The sequence below is a fragment of the Struthio camelus genome, chromosome W, assembly GCF_040807025.1.
Source record: "Struthio camelus isolate bStrCam1 chromosome W, bStrCam1.hap1, whole genome shotgun sequence".
Classification (NCBI taxonomy): domain Eukaryota; kingdom Metazoa; phylum Chordata; class Aves; order Struthioniformes; family Struthionidae; genus Struthio; species Struthio camelus.
In genome coordinates, this window is record NC_090981.1 from 41,806,213 (window position 1) to 41,828,914 (window position 22,702).

At 42.2% G+C, this 22,702-nt stretch overlaps 1 long non-coding RNA gene across 2 annotated transcripts in view; it reads right to left on the minus strand.

Annotated features, from left to right (window-relative positions):
• LOC138064238 (uncharacterized) overlaps positions 1-22,702 on the minus strand; it is a 180,043-nt gene that overhangs the window by 29,928 nt on the left and 127,413 nt on the right. The window contains exons 2-4 of one of the 2 annotated variants that reach the window (XR_011137516.1): positions 5,597-5,725; positions 3,949-4,172; positions 706-790 (exon numbers count right to left, since the gene is read on the minus strand). This is a non-coding gene — a long non-coding RNA (uncharacterized lncRNA). The remainder of the gene's footprint in view (positions 1-705; positions 791-3,948; positions 4,173-5,596; positions 5,726-22,702) is intronic. The other variant, XR_011137517.1, reaches the window with a different exon arrangement.

Genomic DNA, 22,702 nt, shown 5'->3' on the forward strand with positions numbered 1-22,702 from the left:
CTTGATTCTTTTCAACCCAAATCATCAAATCAACCCAAATCACAAACGGGGGATGTTGAAGAATAGCAAGAATTTTGGAAATGATCAAGCTGTAAATGGTGTAATTAAAGGTAATAAGATCAGACTGCAACACAAGGAAGAAAAAGTTTTCTGAGATTCAGGAAACCTTCCTTCAGATTCAGATGAAAGCTCTGCCTAAATGACAATCTTTTAAATTCCCTAGCCTGTCCAGCCTGTATAAAATAGTGCCACAAACCTTCTAAAAACTTTGCTCCTCATGTCCAGTAAATCCAAAAATAATGATAGCCCATTTCATAGCACAGCAACTTCTAGTCATAGTTCGTAAGTGCCAAGATACATAACAATGAAAAACAGGTGGTAAAAGTGTTCAGTGAACTACTTTAGCTCTTTAGGAAACTTCAGTCTCATTTTGAGATAGAGACTAAAAAGTGGAAAATAATCTTATTTGAATTTTGCCCCAGAGTACTGTCCTCTGTCGTTCAAAGACTGTTCTACTTCACATTGGCTACCCTCACAATTTTTTCTTCATGCTCAAACGGAAAATCTGAGACACCAAAATAATAACTAGGTCCTGAGATGGTCAGTCCCCTATCTGAATCTAAAGAGCGAGGGAACACAGAGCAAGGGACTGCTCAGTCAGCCATGAAAGCTGCGATACTCTCACAGCTCTTTCCAGATGCTTACCTCTTTCACAGAAAGCTCTCGTGCAATTGACAGCTGTCTGCTTACAAACAAGTTGTAACCAATGCCTTTGAGGGACAGCCGATATCTGAAAAAGAGATGGAGGTCAATTTATTATGCACAAATATGAAGTTCAAAATATTCAGTAATCGGAAGCTGCCATCCTACTGTTTAAGCCCTTTCAGGGTTAGATCTATCTTGACCAACAGGACTGAATTACTTCAAATACATGTTTTGGAACTGAAGACTATGGTAACACAACACTGGGATGATATGTTGACCTATGTATCCAACATACAAGATGATCTTATACTGGAGTCAAATTCATGAGACTATGGTGAGAGCGGAAAATCTATTTGGTTAAAGTGTTCTTTGGATATCTGTGCTGACACTGCCTTGGGGCACTCCACAGAAATAACTCCCTTTTCCCATGAGTAAGTATTTCTTTACGCAGAGCAGGACCATGCCAACAGAAAAGATAACAAGATCTGCCCCTCCGGTACCCCCCCGGCCCAAGGCATGGCCTCCTGAGTTATGGGAGACTTGGTCCCTAATCCTGGGCGGGTGTTTGACTCCAAGATCTCTTAGACTCTAGCTGGAAGCAGAAGCTGGAGCTTCTAGCTGTCACATCAAAAAGAAATGGGTCCAACCTAATCAAAGAGGCCTCCAGTTTATCTTAGAGTTTTGTCCGGTAATGCAGGGCCTGATTCATGTTCAAAACAGTTATACTAATTTACTACTGACATCCTTTTTCTAACCAATTTGTATGAGAAACTAATCCAGCACAGATTTCATATACAGAAAGTCCCTCTAATTTATATAGGATTAGCCGGAACGTAAACTGACCTAGAACGTGGCCCAATGTGCCTTTTACGGCCCTTACAGGGCTTCTTGAATTTTCATGAAATGTAGCAGACCATGCATTTGTTCATGTCGACGGCATGGAGAATACCCTAGGAACGTGTTAGTCATGCAGACTCAGGCTTAGATAGGAATGAAAATGGGGAAAAAAACAGAATGGAGGGACACAGAAGTGAAAGCTAATTTGATCAAGGCCATAATCTTTCCAAGTTCACTTTCCTCAGATTTTTTAAGCACTGAAACCTCATGACTAGGGGTATTTGCAAACATTATTTCTAATTTTGTACTCTTAAAGATTTACAAGACAATGCATATCAAGTTTATGTATGGGTGTAACACTAACCTTTGTTTACTGCTTGCATCTGAGTCCTTCAGTTCACAGAAACCACAAGATGCATGTACCTAGTTTATGTACATATCATTTATATCACAATAATGTCAAGACCTGGACACAGTTTTCCAGGCACTACTTATATGCCATTACTAAGCAACTCATAGTATAAATAACCAACACAGCCTATTCTTCACATTCTGAATATCCATTTTTTTGCAGTGAACTGTCCATATGATGTTTGCATAGGAAAACCAATTTGCCAAGAGAAGTGTGAATAATTTCAAAAAATAGCTGAATTTTATATGGCTTACACATAGTTTGTGGACAGAAAGAGAGGCAAAATACATTTTGGTGGAACCATTTGTGCATTCTGCTCCACTTCATGTAGTACTGCACGGCTGCTATCAGAGAGGCAGCACTGAATGCTAATTTCTAACCAGCATAAATTACTTTGAAGGTGTTTTTCTAAAAGATTGTATGCTATGACACTTATTGTATTTTCCATTTCTCACTAGGCTGACTTAATTTTACTTCCAGTGAGTTTCAAGCTGTGATTTATGTTACTGTCAGACTTAGGAAACCAATTGCCTCAAACCGAATATCTAAAAACAAAGTGTTGTAAATTCCAAGCGAACGTTTGCAATTGTTTTCTTTTTATTAGCTGCACAAACCTATTACTCCCCTGGCACACAAATCATTTGTAATGGGCTGCTAAATGTATTTGTTAATGCATTCACCCTCAGCTTAAACAATGATCTTCAGCAAATCCAATAGATGAAGCATTAAAAATAAACAGAAAAGGCCTTCGTTAGCATTGACTTGGGTCTCGTATAAAAACAATTTGGATACTTCAGGCTGGAAACAAGCATTTTGTTACAGAAGCTGATTGTTCCCTGCTGTAACTCTGCTAACAATTTCTTTCAGATGTGTCCTCTCTTGAACATTCTCCGCAATCATATCGCTGCTGCGCAAAGCCTGTATTGCCTCCTGAAAGATCTTGCTCTCTGAGACACTGCCATGCATTAGCTATCAGGAAGCTAGTCGAGATCATGTGCTTTACACATGCTCATAATGATATGCCCCAAGTGTGTCAGCTGGTACCATCTGTGGTGCCTGGAGCAGTGTCTGGGAGGCTGTGACAACTCAATTGCAGGCTGGAGGTTTTGAAAAACATAGGATAATTACTATTCCCTCTTAGGCAAGAAGACTCCTATGTGCAGTGTTAGGGAGGCCACATCTGTTACAACTATTACTAAGCCTCTGCTGATCACCAATATTACAATAAAAATAGTCATCAATCTGGATAAAAATCACAATTTCTTTACATTTCCAGCCCACTGATCTGACCGAGTTGTGAATAATAAACTGGTGCACTGTCAGCCTCTTGTTGTGCATGCTTTTCTTTGCACTCCAATTGTTTTTGGAAGCTATGCAGGATCCTATCCCAAGCAGATACCTGGCAGTAGAATAAGAAGGCAAGAGAGAGAGCTGGAATTACTCTAGCAGTGAGTACTTGAGTATCTGAGAAGAATATTGAATTCTGAAATTCTAGTTCAAGAAATTTCTTTAAAGCCACTTCTTTCAACTAAGCTGTTTTTTACTTGTCAAAAGATCTTAATTATCAGGCTGATAATGGCTAGTCTGCATTTTTAGAACATGTATAGGTTGTCATCTCAAAATTGCAGAAGCTTTTGGTCAGTCAAATTAGCTGTGTTTTGACTGTGCGATTTCAATGATGATTTTAATCGGTTTCATTGTATCCTAAGCTAAGTCTTTACTGGCAATTCACATCTCCGTCTGGGGTCTTTTTCAGTTCTAACCACAAAGTTTTGACAAACCAAACACTAACCATGCCATTTCTTTGCACTTTTTGTCCAGCACTAATATATGCTGACTTGGATGCTGGAAGCACTAGAATGACAAGAACCGAATATTCTTACTGTGAAAATTAAAATACTGGATGTGAGAAGATATATATTTCTTCACAGTGGGTTCAGCTGCCCCTGCGTTTTATGTTGAAGCTAGAAAAAATAATAAGACAGGGAACAAACCTAAGTTTCCAGCCATCAGGAATGAAATCTGAGCTCTTGGGACAGTGAAAGAAGGTGCATCTTGAAATGACCAGTGATGGAAAGCGTGCAAGCGAACGTCTTACATGATATGAGTTTGCATTGCCTCAAACTGGTAATTGCTGAAGGAAAGTCTTCAGTGCCATATCAGATATCATAAAATTATGGTTGCTGTGCTGTTCCAAGTTTTATTTTCTTCATACAGTCTAACAACAGACACAAAAACAGATAAATATCAAGGCAAATTTGTTAATACTGCATTATTGGCAGACAAAAAAAGATCACTTTACATTGGAACGCTGAGCTCCTGCCAACCACCAACAAGTGAATAGCCCTGTTTTAGAACTTACTGCTAATGGAAAAAAATATATGTACTGCATAAAAACAGAAATAATCTGAAGGCGTTTGAAAAGGTTTAGGTTCCATTCTGAGAGTCCCTCTAAAATCAGCCCTGTTGACAGAATTTTGAAAAATATAGCTTGTGTAAAGGTAGTGGCATTAAACTTTTCAATTTTTCTGTACATCTCAGAAGTGTGTACATGACAAGGAACCACAGTGAAAAAGTTAAATATTATTAATCCTACTTAGACATGGAGAAGCAGATTTATACAAAGAAAAAATGGATCATCCAAGGCCACTCAGAAGATGGTCATATACCAAAATATTTGGTGGGGTAGGAAGAGACAACATAAAGTAGCAGGGCTATTTTGAGAAACATGGGTCTGAGATTGAACTAATTTTCAATGCGTATAATTAAAAAGGCTGAAAAATATATAAATATGTCTTTACTCTGAAAAAATGTTATAGGAATGTGATTTTTATGTCGCTGGAAGTATTTAGTGGCAGTGAATACGAGGTGTTAACTGCAGAGACACTCTACCAGTGTGTCGACCTCTCAGAGGTAAGGGTCTGGATATAGAGACCCATGATGCCTCCAAGAAGCCTGAGCCTGTCAGGTTGCTGGTGGTTATCACTGCAGTCAATAGACTTGGGCTTTGTGACCTCTTATTTAAGCTGGGATCTCAGGATTTTGCTCAGTTCAGGTAAGACCGATGCTGGAAGGAGAGGAAGGACTCTCGAACGAGTGTGTGGGTTGTGTGGGTTTGCTCCCTCCCAGAGAGGATGTGGACCTCTGTTTAGGGAAGAAGGCAGTCCACCTTCCAGCTCATAACACCCCTTCTTTGGCTTCTTCACTGAATTTTGGTCCTTTTGTGATAGATGATAGCCTTCATGGCAGGGATGCCATGATTATAAAACAGGACATCTAGCGCTTCTTTCTCTGGGGCTCTCTGCATTTCCTTAAGTTGCTTTTCTATATCAAGTAGATATGGACAGGCTTGTGATTTAGAAACACTGACCAAAAAAGGTGATGAGAGAGATTATGCACCAAATGCAGGTGCTTACATGTACAAACAGAAATGAGCTCATTTCCCTGCCTCACAGACACAGGGTAAGATTATGGGTAAGACTGTCAGGTGAGGACCATGTGAAAGCTTTGCTGTGTGAGCTTTTTCCACGGCTTAGACACACGCACATACACACACACACACGCACACAAATGATAAAATGGATGCGTTTAAAAGGAACAAATGTACAGTCTGAATTATGAAGAGCCTGAGCTACTGCCTACCTCTTCCCTGGGATCTTCAGCCAGGAGACTGGAACAGCTCTCTCGGAGTGATCTGATTGTATGGAGTGAATAATACATCTTACAAATTTTTAGATTTTGGCTGGCTTCGGTTTTGTTTTCTTCAAGCCACTGAGGGGAAAAAGGAAACAAAAGGCAGATTTTGATAGATCTGGTAAATATGGATGTGGCAGGAGCCAGGAAGAATACATTAGAGAAGTGATTGATGGCCTTGATTATGGTCAACGTAGTGCGAGCACTGGCTTTTGCTGCGACTGCAGACTGAAGCTTGTTATTCCCTCGCTTTCTGTCTGGCGCTGCTTGTGCTATTTTCTGAACAGGGCCACCGAGACAAGCAACAATAGAATTGTGATCAGACTGCTTTAGCTAACGGTCAGTTGGCATTTGCACTGTCAGATTCTTCTGTCAAGATCCAACTTTACTGGAGCTCAAAATACATCTCACATGGTGGGCCCAGATGGCAATATTTATTTTACCATTTATTTTTAAATTGTTCCAGAAAAAAAGTCAAGATTAATTTGCACAGTTTCAAAGGATGATATTTTCTGTTCCAATGTTATTACAAAATTTGATTTGCTTTAAATTTGTTTGCCTTACCATTTCCTTTAGGTTTGCAGTTAGCATTACTCTAATATAACAGTTTAAAAAGTACCTCCTGAATATATCTGGTCATTTCTCACCATACCCGAAATGCTTGTCTACCGCAGCTCTGTACTATAGGAGAATATTGCTATATGACAAAAATTCTTCTGTGGGCATGTCTGATCAGTCAGCTTGGCACACTAGAAAATATCTCCTCCGAAGAATTAATATGTTTAACATACACGATGCAAGTGCAGGTCACAGATGGACAGGCTATGATGGGGAAGGGAAAGCACAAAGGTGACAATAGCAAGAGCGTGTGGTGTCAGTAAGGCGCACACAGGCATATGGATGGCTCTTTTTGCTGTTTTTCTTCAGTTCCTTTTTGTGGGCAAAATGCCAAAATGCCAGAAGGAGCAGCTTTGGTGAGGCCAGTGAAACAAGGGGAAGAGGGGATGCAGACTTTTGTGGGAGAAGGGAGATAGCCAGCATGACTGAGTGGAAATAACAGGGTAGAGAAACCAGGTTAGATTTCAGGAGAGGAACTGCACAACAGAAGGTCTTCCAGACTAGGACATTAGACTTCTTTAGAGAGCAACGAGGAAATGGGCCAACATCCAGAGAGACAGATGTCACGGCCAGAATAAGAAAGATGACTTTGGCAGCAAAATCCTGACAGACCAGCAAAGGGAGAAAGCAGTCCTGCGACGAAGACAGCAGTAGCTGAGGAGGGAAGTGATTAAGTGTGTGTGAGGGGTTCGGCTGCAGGGATGGAAAGGCAAGGCTAGATGGCTGAAATGCTGTAGCAGGTGTGGCTCATTTACTCCTTCCTGCACACAAGAGGTAGGTTGGGAGTCCACAGAAAAGGAATGAAGCTCAGTAGGGTAAGGACAGTCAAACACACTGTGGGAGGCTTACACTAGCCTTTGCTAGTGTAAGCATTGCATTGCTTTGTGCTATTGCTTTTGCTATCCATGAAGGCCAGCCCCTGGGAAGGAGTTATTTGGGATATTTATCAGACTTGGCGCGCTTCAACAAGGACCGCGTAGAGGCACACACAGCTCATTCAGTAGACTTGTCCACTGCATTCATCCTGTTGATGCAATGCTGCATTCACTACATTGTTGTGCAGAATAAGCTCCTCATTATTAGTGCAGAACGTGTACAAGTTAACCATGCAGTGGCATAGGAGGTATCTGATATTTGCACATAATTGCTGTGACCTGATACTTGTGTAACCAGAGGATGAAAATGCTTTGCTTTATCTGAAGTGGATTTTCCATGTAATGACCATATAACTAAATTAGAGATGGATAAACTTGCTGATACTTAATATGAGCTCATAGCAAAAAAATGCGTTTAAACAAACTTTATGTTCAGATAGGTCTTGACAACCGGCAAAAATGCTATTTCTCATTCTTTGCTAAGATATGATCTCATTACACATGAACAATCACTGCAGCACATGCAGAAAATGGCATAAGAAAACCCCCTTTCTGATATTATCTCTGGTTGTCAAGTGTTAGATGCAACATTAATGAGCTTTGATCTAAGTGCCAACCAATTTAATTCTCCCCATTATTTTGGCTGAATAGGGATATTTATTAGGTTTCCTCACACGTGCTCGCTGTGGCACAAAGGCAATGAATCATTCCTATACCACAACAACGAAGCTGGGCCTTACTCAATCCACCACAGACCAAAGCTCTGATTCTTGCTCAGCAGGAAAAACTCAGAACATGTCATTGCTCATAAAGCAGGTGTCCAGGGAGGGTCGCACCTCAGGGTATCTTGTGTAGGTGGCATCCTGGATCATGCAGAGGAAGAAGCTTTACTTGCTGAGGCTATGAGCATTGCTACCAAGAATCTGCTTTTGTCCTGGTAGGGGGGAAGACGCAGTGAAACCCAACCTATCTTTGGATCACGTTTGTGTCTGGGTATGGGTCTAACACCTTAAGCAAGTCTGCTCTGTGATCCATGCCGCAGATTCATTACCTGCAGGTGCAGTTTCTACTGCACTGTGCTAGTGATGACCTCCTGCTGACGGAAATGAAGGCAGGTGGTGCAATCCAAGTGCACAGGGAGGGAAGAAGAGGGGAGAAGACTGTTACCTGGAGCTTCCCAGGAGGAAGAGCCAGAAATGACAAGCGTGCCCCAAGACATCTTTTGAGGGGTTAGACAGGACCTCGGATTAGAACGTTATGAACCACCCTAACAGCTAGAGAGTCACAAGCTCAGCTTTTGTCATAGGCCTCCTGAAACGTTTGTGCCTCCTGGAAATTACTTGGTATCTGTAACCCATGACTATATGGGGATACCCCAAGAGCAGGTTCATTGCTGCAGTAAGAATCTCAGAATAAAGTTCTTGGCAGCAAGTGCAGTTTCCAGCTTTCACTCAACTGGCCTGTAATTTCAGTTTTGTAAAAGCAAGGCGACTGAGAGTCGGCATCCAGGACACGCAAAATTAACAAACTGACCTTCCCTTACTTGAATCACTGCATTTTTGTTATTCTTCATAGGGCAATATGATGTCTGGGGGATGGAATGCCAGCCCCAACCTTGCATCTCCCTGCTTTTGTCAGCTTCTGTCAACTGTGTTTCCTTAACATTATTTCAAGATAATTTGGGTATTTAAATCATTAGACTGCAAAATCCTGCTAGTCTAGCAGGGCATTTCTCAAGCCATTAGACACGTCCGCGTGCAAGTTCACACCCATTTGATGTGCCAGCGACAATACACAAAGATAAAGGTTTATTGCAGACTTTTCAAATATATTCCATTAGTCAAATTCAAGGCAAAAAAAATCTCAGCCTGTCTCAAGTAGACTTTACAAACAGCACGTACCATGCAGTATTGTTCTCCACCAGGTAGAAAACATCTGATATAAAAAAACTCATCAGCAAACCACACAGTTACAGATATTTCTTCTCTACCCTGAAGACATAAAAAAGAAAACTCTTGGGATTTTCAGGACCAGCCCATCTCAGTTTACAGTCTCTAGCCTCCACATTTTCACAGTATTTCATGAAGTTTTATCAGTGCACTGTGACTTAATCAATTTGACCTTTAATAAGAGTCATAAAGCTAAAAGTCTGTGAAATTCTTCAACAATTTATCAGTGAGAATCAAAGGAAAGAGACAGAATAACAAATTGCAACAGGCCAAATATAGAGGAATTCAACATTTTTTTCACCCAGGAAATTCCCCTGGAGGAGGCAGGTTAAAGAATTACACAGCCATTGATGGAAAGCCACCATATCTTTCCACATACCTAAGATCTTTCTTAGACCACAGACTAGACACCTTTTTAATATCCTAAGCTTGACGGCAGATCTAATGTCTTCAGTACTGAAATAGTGTTAAAAAAACAAAAACAAAAAACCTGCAAAAAATAAAAGCAGAGGACTTTACAGCATACTCATTAATTTTATGAGATATGTCAGTTTCCAAAGATCATTGCTTAGGGTTTTATATGGAGACAAGGAGGAGACTTAATCGTCTCTCATTTATCCTTATCAGACTGTAGGCAGACCTGCCAAGTTTTGGTCTCTGAAAGGAGTCAGATTTGAAAAATGCACTCTCTGAGTGATGGTTCAAATTTTCCATTTCAATGTACTGTGAATCTTCAGAGTTTTATGTGAGACTGCTTCAGATTGCAGGAAATCGAAGCCAAAAATGGGGAGACACACTGAAACTCAGTGAGACTTGGCAGTGCATCGACTCTGCTGGGGCAGGAACAAAGGCTCGGCGAACAGCATATGCTATCTATTAAACTTTGTTCTTTGTGTGTGTAGACAGAGAGAGGGAGAGAGTGACAGAGGTAAGAACTCCAGCTCTCTCTTGATTTCAGACAAAGCTTTTGCCCAGATTATCTGATAGCTAAAGGAGTCTGGAGAGAGCTAGACATTTTGGAGAATCATTTCACAGAATGAAATTTTAATTTGGTGCTCTTTCTGCTTAGTAGGAAATATATTCATTGACCACAGTCTAAACAACTCAATTTAAGAATACAGGAAAGCAAGTCCTATTGCAATAATCGTCTGCTTTGTTGTTGATGAAGAAACCCCTTTTTTCCAGCTGGGAAATTTTTGTGTTGTTAGGAGACAGAAGATGTTTCTAATTAAGCAGTTCACCTGCATTCTGGAAATATATGGATAACCTAAGTGGGAATGACAACTATTCCTCAGATCCTCTGAGGAAAACATAATGGATAGGTGAACTGCTGGAAGAAAGCCACTGAACTCAACAGTGCTATAGCCAAGGTGTGCCCAACAACCATGGAGATTTGACCCAGTGTCCTTGTCTCAGGGACCAAAGGCCTCTCTCCAGTAGTCAAACAAAAGAGTTTAAGATATATGTGAAGAAAGCAAAAAGCAAGTACAGTTTTGAAAAGAAGACCAAAGAGCCTGGCCTAGCAGGAATCAGTGGTGAAACTTTCTCTGATTTCAGTATCCTCAGGATTTCACCCTTAGTTCCAGATGTGTAATGCTTAGACGGTGGCTGGTCTCAGCCTGCCTGATCAGTCCCTCAAAAGCCTCCTTTCTTCACCTTTGTCCCCTTGCCCCTGCCCCCTGGCTGCCTGAGAAGCCCCAAGGACATCAGCATAGCTACAACAAAATTGGGAGGAGTGGTTGATATATTAGATGGTTGTGCCGCCATTCAGAGGGACCTCAACAGGCTGGAGAAATGGGCCAACAGGAACCTCATGAAGTGCAACAAAGGGAAGTGTGAAGTCCAGGACGTTGGGACGAATTAGCCTAGGCACCAGTACATACTGGGGGCCGACCAGCTGAAGAGCAGCTTGGCAGACAAGGAGCTGGGGCTCCTGGTGGACAACAAGTTGCATATTAGCCAGCAATGTGCTCCTGCAGCAAAGAAGGCCAACAGCATCCTGGGCTGCATTAGGAAGAGTGTTGCCTGCAGGTTGAGGGAGGTGATCCTTCCCCTCTACTCAACACTGGTGAGACACATCTGGAGTGCTGTGTCCAGTTCTGGGCTGCCCAGTACAGGAAAGATTTGGACATAGTGGAATGAGTCCAGCAAAAGGCCATAAAGATGACTGAGGGACTGGAGGAGAGGGACTGACATATGAGGAGAGGCTGAGAGAGCTGGGACTCTTCAGCCTGGAGAAGAGAAGGCTCAGGGGGATCCTACCAAAGAAAATAAAGCCAGATTCTCTCAGTAGTGCCCAGTGAAAGGATAAGAGGCAGGAAATTCATTTTTAACTTATGAAAAAAAAATGTTAACTCAAGGGTGGCTGAACAATGGAACAGGTTGCCCAGAGAGGTTGTAGAGTCTCCATCCTTGGAGATATTCAAAATCTGACTGGACATGGTTCTGAGCAACCTCCTGTAGGTGTCCCTGGTCTGAGCAAGGGGTTGGACTAGAAAATCTCCAGAGGTCCCCTCCAGCCTCAGTGAGTCTGTGAACCCTTGCGAATTCAGTAGTAGTACCACGACATCCAGGGTACCTTTGGGCTTGCAGAATTGGAGAGATCTAGCTCTCATCCAAGAGCTCGAGGAACTGTCTCATAGATTTTTCTTGTAAAAGGCTGACATTTGGGAAAAGAGCTCTGCCAGGTGACAAGCTGGGTGGACCAGATACGTAGATACTATCTATACTATACCAAGGTGAGTGGTAAATGGAGACAAATCATCCAGAGTGCCCAGAGAAGTACTGTTCCATTTCTTTGGCAACGTTTATGATTTTTGAAATATGATTTTCATACTGGAGTGAAAATGAAACTTCTGACTGTGTGTGCAAGTGTTCTGTGGCACCACTGGCTACCAGAAACACAGGAGATGCAGACACAGGAGATACCCTTTGACTCAAACTGGAACACTTCAGCCACTTCTTTTAGAGTGAAACAATGCATCTCAGGAAGATCAAGGACTTAGAATTTGGGTTTCCTATAGGCCAGAACAATACTCCGAAGAGTGCAGGTAGAAAGCATTTCATCTAATTTTTTATAAATCTTCCAGGCAGAAGTTTTATGGAAACACCTACCAAAATACCATTTTGTTGGGAGTAAAAAAGTGCCAATCAGTTCTAGTTAACATATCACTGCACCTCAGAAAAGGAGATGGTAAGGTTGACAAGCAACTGTACAACTTCCTGTCTGGAGTAAGACAAAACATACACATCATTTCCAGTTACTGAACAAAATGACTTCACCAGCATGTCGTCAAGAAACGCTTCTAGGTTTTTCATATAAACAAGCGCATGTAGTTTATACAAGGACGTCAGGCATGGTAAAGTGATCTTGAACAATTACTTGCTGCACTACATCTGTTAGAAATTTTTGTCCTTACTCACACAGAAAAATCTGAGGGTGCATCTCCACAGATGTTTGCTCTCAGTAGAGTACTTTAGCCCCCACAACGCTCTATGCAGCCAAGTCTAGATAAGGCTACCATGCATCTCAGCTTCCCCAGACTTGGTTCCTTTTTCCATCCAGAATTGATGGCTTTTTCAGGTTGTCAGGTTGGATCAGAGGCCACCATAGAGATGAAAATCTTGGAGAGATTAAACCTACTGCCTATACTGTATGGATAGCATATCTATCAGTCATTGCCCCAAGCAGAACATGCACACTAAGGCCAATGCCTCTTAGCAGCACTGGACTCACCATGCATATCCACAGGTATTTCTGCCATAGAAATCCTAGATATGGCACCCTGGCACCTCATCTACTTCCAGTGCCTCAGCTACCCTGTTTATATATGGTGCAGGTCTTGCTCTTCCCCACCACAGCAGGCAGTGTGGACATAGCTACCTTCAGTAGTGACAAAGGCCTGTCCAACATACGATGTGTCCTCTCCACTATGGTACCTTGCTTCAAAGTGTGCCCAAATTCTTGTCAGAAAAGTTGTTCCAAAAGGATATTAAGAGTATAACCTGCACATACGGGTAAATTTCTCCTTAATGCTATCAGTTGATGGTTGGTCTATGCCTTGAATCACAAAGATTTAAGTCCCTTTATATTTCCTGCCTTTTCTAAAAGAATCTAGTTGTTCCCATTGCTTGTATGGATGTCTAACTAATCCATTATTCACTATATGAACAGTATTGTTTTATCAGTTTTAAATGTCTTGTTATTCAGTTTCATGTCCACGTGCTTTTGTTTCATGAGAAAGGTTACCTTCCTTACAGCATTACTTGGTATGCTTCTGTCGTGCTGTCACTTATCTTCCTCCCTAATCTAAGTATCACTAAACTTTCCAGGATCTCCTTACATAAAAGACATTTCCGTTTCTCTAACCATGTTTGTCACGTATTTCTCTGGGCTCTTACTATTTTTGCACTAATATTTTAGAGCTAGGTGACCAGGAATGAAGAGAGAGGACATGTCACTGGTTTATATAATTATATTATTTTCATAATTGTTTTCTATCCTTTTCCTGCTACATTCTAACAGTTTGCCAACACTTTTGATGCACACAGAGCAGATGGTTTGGCTAAGATGTCTGCTGCGACACTTCTTTTCTGGATGCTTGTGATTAATTTAGTGCCAAGAAATACGTCATTCTGATTTTTCCTTCCAACTTGCATTAATTTGCCTTCGTCTGCAATGAATTTTGTCTGCCATAAAGCCACCTAGATTTCTCTACTCCAGCAGAAGTTCTTCATAGATTCCTCTCACTTGGACTATCTTATCTATCTGTCCACGTCATTTCCAAATGTTACCTCATTACTGTGCCACTTTTTTCCTAGGATCATTCTTAGCAAGGCTCTTTTCCTGTCTTGAAAATCAGAAATTTTGACCCTCTCTTCACACTGTTTCTGTGGAACTGGCTGAATTAGCAGGAGCACCTGTTCCAGGGCCACAGACACAGTAACTTAGTGTGATAGCCTTTTACCTGAAGGTAGAATGAAAGAGAAACAATGCTAAGCACAAATTCAGCAATTGTGATATATTGACAAACCTTATCCTGCTTCAGCCCATGGAGTTTTAGACACTGGTGCCAATCGTCTCCTGAGGGTGAGAATTTTTCCACCAAGTTGAAACACAAGGGAAAATCTTTGTCCCCCAACAGGAAGGAGAGGCTCAGAGGTCTGGAAACAACCTCACACAGGATTTTCTGTAAGGATGTCACTCTCAGAGCTACAAAATCCACAGGACTGTTGTGAACATGGGAGCACTAAATCTAAGGGGGCTTATGTTCTGTAGTGTGAAGAAGAATCCTGATATCAGAGAAAATTAGATATTGAGTGGCAGAGCTGCAGAAACAAGAGATGAACCTACATGTGGTGATAAGCAAGGGGCAGAGCGATGAGAGCGGCAGGGAGGCTGCCTTTCACCTGTGGTTTACACGTCTAGCCAGGCGCAGCTCCCTTCTGAGACTGGATACTGGAGTTTCCCTACATTTCCTTGATTCCAGTTTGGCTAAATGATAAGTGATAAAATGACTTTGTCCATCCCAATATAAACAGTCCATCCTACAGCTAGTGCTTTCTCCTTTAGCCTAGATAGCGAGCAAGGAGGCAATCTCTAAGCAAGCTCACGCCTCGTACAGCTCCTGCTCCAGCTGTCTGCATGCCCCTTTGCTCCTCTCCATGCTCCCTGAATACTCACGCCGACCCTTCCCTCCATCTCCCAAGAGCTCATGTACCTCTCTGTGCAGGTATTCCCAAACAGGACTGGCCAGGAGCAAAGACAGATGGCAACAGAGGCAGGTAGGGAGTAAGTCGTGGTGCAGGTGTTGTAAGGAGCAGAAGTAAGGTGGGCAACACCAGACCGACCTTTTTATTCTATGTGACAAGTGAAATATTCATTGCAATCCAGGCCTCCAGGATAACAGCCATCTTTAATGACGTCTCAGGTAAGATTTTTCAAATTGCACACCATCAACCTATTTCTGCCTTCGTAGTAAATAGTGAAACTCCTTTTGACTTCACCAGAGCAAACTTGCCTATCAGTGAACATTTTGAAAATCCACCTATTGCATCTGTTACTGCTACAAGTTCAGTCACATCAATTCTTCATTCCTTCAAAGCTCTTGGATGTCTCTAGTCCCACTCTGGAGACTTCACTGCTGTTTCACATAGCAATTTCTTATGTTTTACATTTTGATCTCTTGGATTCCGAAATATATTGTAATACTGTTACTTGAAAAATAGCAGGTATTTCCCTGGTATATCAGTGACTGACTTTAGCAAATGTTTTATCAGAGCTAGAATGAGAGCAGAAAAATTGCAGTCTCCAAATACTGAGCTTGGTTGCCTCTGCACAAAACTCTTCAGCATCTGGGAGCAAAATATGTCTCTGTGTAATCTGTTTCCCATTGTGGTTTTAAAGGTCTGCAACATTTTTACAGGCTCAAGGACCAAAGTAACTCAAGACTAAACTGTGTTGGCTCACCCTGGGGTAACCCCTATAAATGACAAACAAATCAGCATTTCACAGTTAAAAAACAACACCGAGTGTTCTACAAAATCCCCAAGAAGTTTACTGCAGTGATGCTAACAATGCTAGACATTAAGGCAAGGAATTTCCTTTTTGCATTTCAAGAGAAAAAACACCACAGCTGTTTCTCAGTGGATTCCCAGCCAAGTTGAAAAGGTCATTGACCCAGCCGTGATGTAACACTGAATACTGGAAACGGTGACTCCCCCAGGCAGTGCTTCTCCAGAGTACCCTCCAATAATAATTTTCACCCCACGAAGAAGCTATTTATCTAGTGCATACATTGCACTAAAGCCTCACCTAAAGAGGGAGGCAAGGCTCTTTGCTCTTCTGCTGGGTGAACTAGTTGCAGCAAATATTTGTTACCTGACTGGCAGGGATGGGAAAAATCTTGTCCTGCAAATGATGTGCTTTCCCTTTAAATACTGTGAAATGTGAATAATTGAAGAGAAAATTGAAACTTAGCATCAGTACTCATTGCATAATCTATGGTGTGCTTGATCAGAAACTGCAAGGGTAATAATTTCCTATCCCAGCAAGACATCACAGTTATTACATAGTCTAAACAAGAAAGGTACAAGCTAGGAGCTGGAGGAGCTTTGGAGAGTCTTAAACTGGCTCCGATTTAATGCGACTTTAACACAAAATTGTATGCCATAGGGCACCATGACGACAGCCCCAATTTTTCTTGGCCTCCTCTGAAAACCTACAAGTGTTCATAAGACCAGGCTGAGATCATAAGTGGATAGGTCCCTTCTGTGGGGAAAACACAGGGCATTTGTGAGGGGAAAGGAGAAACCTGCAGACGGAGTCATATAGAGATTAGAGGCCCAAACACACAATTTAACATGTGAAATACTTTAACTAAGCATATTTTGCCCTCTTAGCTGGCTGCAGGCATGAGATGAATTTCACTAGCTTAAAATTCTTCTACTGGGAGTTAAACTAACATATTTCACCTTGTGCTTACCATGGGCTGAGAGCACGCACATACACACACACGCACACTCAGAGACAGAGCCGGTTACCGCGGCTCAGCTGACACACCATTATCTGCTAAACCACAACAGCTCTGTGGCATGTCTGACGTTTTAGGCTCCCCACCCTGAGCCTGGTGAGCAGAGCGCTCTGCACACGGACGGCAGGAGAAACTGCAGCGGTACCACGCTGATGACACACATGATTTCTGATATGGGGTGGCTGAATGTTTTCTTTAACCCAGCTGCACTAGTTTGTGCTCATGGCGCTGTGCAAGGCCTGCAGTTTGTGCAAGATTTGTTAGGCAGAGTTTGGGCAAAATAAAGGCATAGCCAGAGAGGGCCCAAACAGCAGAGGAAAGGTTACCCAGACACGCGATACCGAATTTGGCCTGCCACGACGTCCCGCCGCCTGCACGGGAGGTGGAAGGGAGGCGAGGCGCAGTGGGAGGGGAGCGTGGGAGAGCGAGTGCTGCGAACCGACGGCGCTGCCTTGGAGAAAAGCGGACGTCTGCAGTTCCATCTCCTTGTGTGTCAGGAAGCAAGAAAATCTGACTCTGTTGTTCACAGAATAAACATTTCCTGGGAGATTTCCTTTTTTCTTAGGATGTATTCAATTATATAACCTGCATGTTGAACAGTTCAATTACTGCACCCCCCCCCGAGCGGGCATCTAAAGGCACGCACGAGATTCCTGGGACCTGATGTGAGCGGTGTTTACAACATCTAGATTCAAACCATTCAACCTTAGCACATGCTTAACCTGAACTACTTGCACGTGATAGTACTTACTTCTGCAGCCCTGGCCTGTGTGTACCCAGGCCCAGCGGTTTTGGGGTGCAGCGGCAGGTGGATGAGCATGCATTTTCAGAACTCATTGCAAGATGTCCATTGCACGACAAAAGGGTATTGTAAGGAAGGGAGAAACCAGGTTCCTTCATAAAAGAATGGCCCCAGTTTGCAAAGAACAGAGCCCAACTGACTGTGTTGTCATTGATTATAACAAAGCAAAACCGCCATTAAAATGGGGGCATTTGCAGACAGGGAGGGAGACAAAATGTAAATCAAATTATGTTTGCTATCTTGAAGGGTTATTTCCAAAAGTTCCTTCTCTGCTTCAAGCTAAACAAACCTTGTGTACCTTTGCACTTACTTCAGGCTTTCCACGAGAAGCTTTTATTTGAAGTGCAGTCACATTGGCTTCCCTTCTTCCTTATTCAAATTACAAAGGATTTTGAGGGGGAAGTGTCTGTTGGTAAACAGAATATTAAAAGCAAAAAGAAAAGAAGTACTTCTGTCTCCTTACTTCTGCCCTTCCTCTGTGTCCAAAACACCTAGCCTGCCCTGAGCACAGCTCTAAGGGGGAGAAGGCAGTTTTCCTCATCTTTCTCATTTATCATGCAGGAAGAAAGCCTGAAAGGAGTTTGTTGCAAAATCTCCTTGTTAGAAACTCACATTTTCTTTTTCTGTGTAACCTCTACGGAGGCTGAAAGTTAGTGAAGGCACACTACAAAGACAGCCTGAAAAAGAGCTGGGGAGAAGTTTACAGGGAACGATGTCTTCAAAGTTTAGCTGGATACGAATCTAAATCTAATGCTTGACAGGTCTTGGGAACTCAGGACCTGTTTTCACTGCCCACTGCAGAGCTGAGCAGAGATGCCAGTGAAGGTTATCACCAGCAGTGATAAAGCCCTGCTAACACCACACAGGCACAGCTCTACAATCCTGTCAGCCCTACGCAGAGGAGAGGCAGAAGAGCTCGTTTCTGTGCACACCTGGCTATGTAAAGGTAACTCAAGTCACTTAAGCGCTTTGGCTATGATATCCTTCACTTGTGGAAAACACTCTGTAGACATATATGCATATACGCAGGAAGCAACCAGACACTTAGGAATACCTCTGAAGAAGGAGCATCATTATTAAATATGTAGGTCACCCGCTTGATAGCTCAGCAGAAAACCGTGGAATACTTTCTTCCTATTTCTCAGACAAAAGCCAAGCACATAAAAAACAGTTAAAACTAAGCAGAAATAAACTTTCAGGACCTCATTATGTATGTCAGAAAAACAAGGCACAGTTCCAGTGGAAAAAAAATCAATTTCATGTCATTTAAGTGACTCACTTGTCACTTTACTGTGAAATTGTATTTTATACTGTTTGCTAGCTGCTCTCCTTTCTCAGGTACTTAACTTTTCTAAAGTTTACCTTTCCCACAGTTTGCCTGTTAATAAACCTTGCTTAGTGACTGATTAGGAGCCACTTTTATCGTCATTCATGTTTCTGGACTTGATGTTGGGAATCTAAAGGGAATCTACATAGATGTTCCCCTTCACACTTTATATCATTCTAATAACTAATTTGAGAAGAAAAGACCACTAAGTATCCACCTTTTGTGTTGCAATTTTGTATTGTACAGAGAAAAAACAATGGAATATAAATAAATCAAATTCTGAGAAATACCGAGGTTGATTTTTTCCTCTAGATGTTGTTTTGGAATAAAATTTTGGAATAAGCACAATCACTTTTGAAAATTGTTCCTGCTTTCCAGGGAAATAAGTTTTGTGATTAGCATTCTCACTTTAAACGCTGATATTTTCAATCCCTGCATTTTTCTAAGCCATAGGAATAGCGGTTGCCCCTTACCGCTTCTTGGAATGAAAATACCTGAAAAGATGAGACCAAGGAAAGACTTTGAAAGAGCCCCTCTCTAGTCCCACTCTTCTGCTGGCAGAGGAGAGGCAAGCCCAGAGTCAGGAGAGTTACTCCAGCGCTTTCAGAAGCCCCGATTCAGCACACTGGCACCCTCTGCTGTCACTCACCCCGGGGGCAAAGGGGAAGTCAAAGACAACCACACACAGCTTTTGACAAGACAAGGTTTTGTGAGCAGCTCCAACAGATCTCCTGCAAACCCTGGGCAGATTTCTGCTTTCTTGCCAGCTCACCTGGTGAGGGTTTGGGGGTGTGCAGGGGCTGTGCTGCGGAGCAGCTCCACTATTATATGCACATCTACGGTAAAAAAGGTTCTCAGTTTTGGTTCTTCATGCCTTCCGTCTTTTTTGGTCTACTGTTTAGGCTGTAAGCTCACTCTTCTACACAGGTATCAGTCTCATTTCTCTTTTCACCAAGAAGTCAGAACCAATTACTGGGAAAGAGCATTCTTGCCACTTTGGATGTGTTGTGCAGACCACGGAGTGCCAAGAGGCTCCAGAACTAGCCCGTCAGCAAGCCAGAAACCTGAACAAACAGAATGGTATGAGGAAGAGTTGAGGCCTAAAATGTTTTCATTTGTTCATTTGCATTTGAAGTCTCAATCTTTTCAACAACTACAGCAAAAAACACTTATGCCCAGATGTCAACTTTTGCCCTTCAGGAATTTGGAAAAAAAAAGCTTCTCGCAGCTCCAGTGTCTCCCCACTTGTGCAGGAGGTGGCCTGATGGAAAGCTCTGCAGCAGAGAAGCCTAGCAATGTCCCTGCACAGATCTGTGGGTGCTGCTTCTACCCACGTGCCAGGCCAGGGAGGCCTAAGCCAGTGTCTGCTCTGGAAGACGGACAGCCAGGTGAGCCTAGCACTATCTTTATGTCAGTACTTCTTACTGCATATTTGCATAGCCACTGTTTCTAAATATCTCTGAAAATGAAATTTCCATCTCAGAAGCATTGCATTACCTGGTCTGTACCTGATATTACCGAATCTGTGAGTGGATAGAAAGTCATCTTTGGGTTGAAACACGGTGGCCATTTAAGGATACACAGCAATAGTACAGAATATTTTGGCAAAGGAGGTTGGAAGAAATGCTACATCCAACTGAAATGGCAGGAAGATTCACAGGTAGGAAGAATGCAATTATCCAGGCTGGAAGCAGGCCAGGATGCCATTCATACTGCAGACTTGGCATTTCTCAAAATGAAATAACAGATGTTTTTGTGAACTTCTATCAGGCATATGTTTTATTAATTAAATCTATAAGAACTATGCCTTTGGCACTTTTTTTTTCTGGAAATAAATGTGAGAAACCTGAAACATCATATATAAATGTATATATATATTACACACACACATATATATTCATACACACACATCTTTCAGTTAAGAGCAGATGAATTTCTGGAGTAGATGAAAGTACTCTCTGGGGCCTCATGATCATCTCTAGCCTCCAACTGCAAGGTTTGTGAGACCCCGGACAGACAAAACATGAGAAAATATGCTGGAGGGAGCGATTTTAAATGATGGGGAAATAGATTAGGTGATCATATAGATTTTTGCTACTTCTAACCTCTCAGAGGTAGAGAACTAGCTACAAGGAGGGGGGTGTTATAGGAAGGGCAGAAAGGAGGAGAAATGAAACTAATACACTGAGCAGAAGCAGGTGTACAGTCCTGCAGAGACTAAACTTGTTCCCCCACTCTGCAGCTAGCTTCTGGAAAATGCACCTGCTGAAACGGAGATACTCACCATTGTTGCTGGCTGGGGACTTTGCAAGAGGTAACACACAGAAAACCTCACTCCCTACTCAAAATTCCTCTACCACCCACCTCTTCAAAAGCCATAACAATGGAAAATAGGGAGAAACAGACTTGCTGCACTGCCAAAAAAGACAGGAAGGATTTTTTTTTTATTAATTTTTTTTGGCAAGAAGTGAATAGAAACCACCTACATAGTAGAATATTGACTTTCTTGGACACTAAGCAACAGACCTGTGCTGTCCCCCGGTGGAGTGGTATGTCTACGTACGAATGAAGTGCCATGAGACACTGCACAACAGGACCCAGAATTCAAATGTCTCAGTGTAAGTTTTCCTCCAGAGCTCAAGGACTCCAATAATTATGTTAATGGGTCTTCCTCCAGCAACATAGGAAACTCAGGTGATTCTCTGCCATCGGACAGCTCAGTCCCTTCTGCTGATCCTAACTCATCACGCACTTTCTCCTTTGCAATGCTATGGTGCCTAGGATGACAGAAATCTGAGGGGGGTAGCAATTTCTTGCATTTGAAAAGAGAATCCCTCGCGCAGGACTAAAAGGGAAAGTCACCATGGAAGGTCCCATATTCTGGACCTCACCTCTCTAATTAAGATTTCCTGACTTGCAGAGCAAACTAAGACGCATATTTACATTTTTTTCTCAAAGGAGAATGAACTAGAACAAATGGAGCCACAGCATATATTTTTTTTCTCAAGTCTTATTTATACAGGTGTCTAAAAGTTGGACAGGTTCTTTGGTAAATAAAAATAAATGAATTAAATACCAGCAACAGTCTTATTCTTTCAGCCAGGGTCATTAGTTTGATGAGGTTGAACATGAACATATGGAAAAAGCAGATATTTTATCTCTAAGCCACTCAAGCTAACCCAGTTACTGTTATAACTTGACATGAACAAATGCAATACTATAGCCAAATCTGGTGTTCCCACTTAAAATTGATGTTGAAAAATGGGGAATAGTTCAAAAGAGCTACATGACTCAGTGAATGAATGATCCATAAAACATGCCTGGTGGTGGGAAACCCGATACACTCAATCTATCTGCTTTATCTTAAAAAGCAACTCAAAAGGGAAAAGTGTGCTGATAGCAAATGACTCTTTAGTGAAGCGGAAGGCAGAACATGATCTAGGGGATGGAAGCTCATCATGGTTGTAATAGACAGAAGATAAACATTTTTCGCAGTAATGGGGATTAGCACTGAGGCATCCTTCTGAGGATGTGTTTACCTGGCACAGTGCAGAGCTTGTGAGGAGCTCCCCAGCAAGCTCCTTGCACACGGGTTCATTCACACTTCTCAGCGCCCTGCTGTACCAGGAGGCTCTTGCAGGTCCTGGAGCGCATTAACGTGACACTAGAGCTCAATAGTGTGGCGTATCCTGGCAGCGGATTAGATGTGTTGCAGCTCTCTCTCGCAGCTTTTTTGCCCCTGCTCCTGAGTCTATCTCTCTGCTCAGCTCTGCTTTGAAAACTGCAGGCTATGCCTGCAGTTTTCAAGTCAAGCTACTCTTTGAAATGATACCAATATGCAAGTGGGTTTGTGCTGAAGCAGCTTTCAGTTTAGGTTCAATTTGAAAAATAATGGTTCAAATTAGTTCTTGGTTCAAGCTCAGGCACGTTCCCCCATGAACCCAGAGGCTCT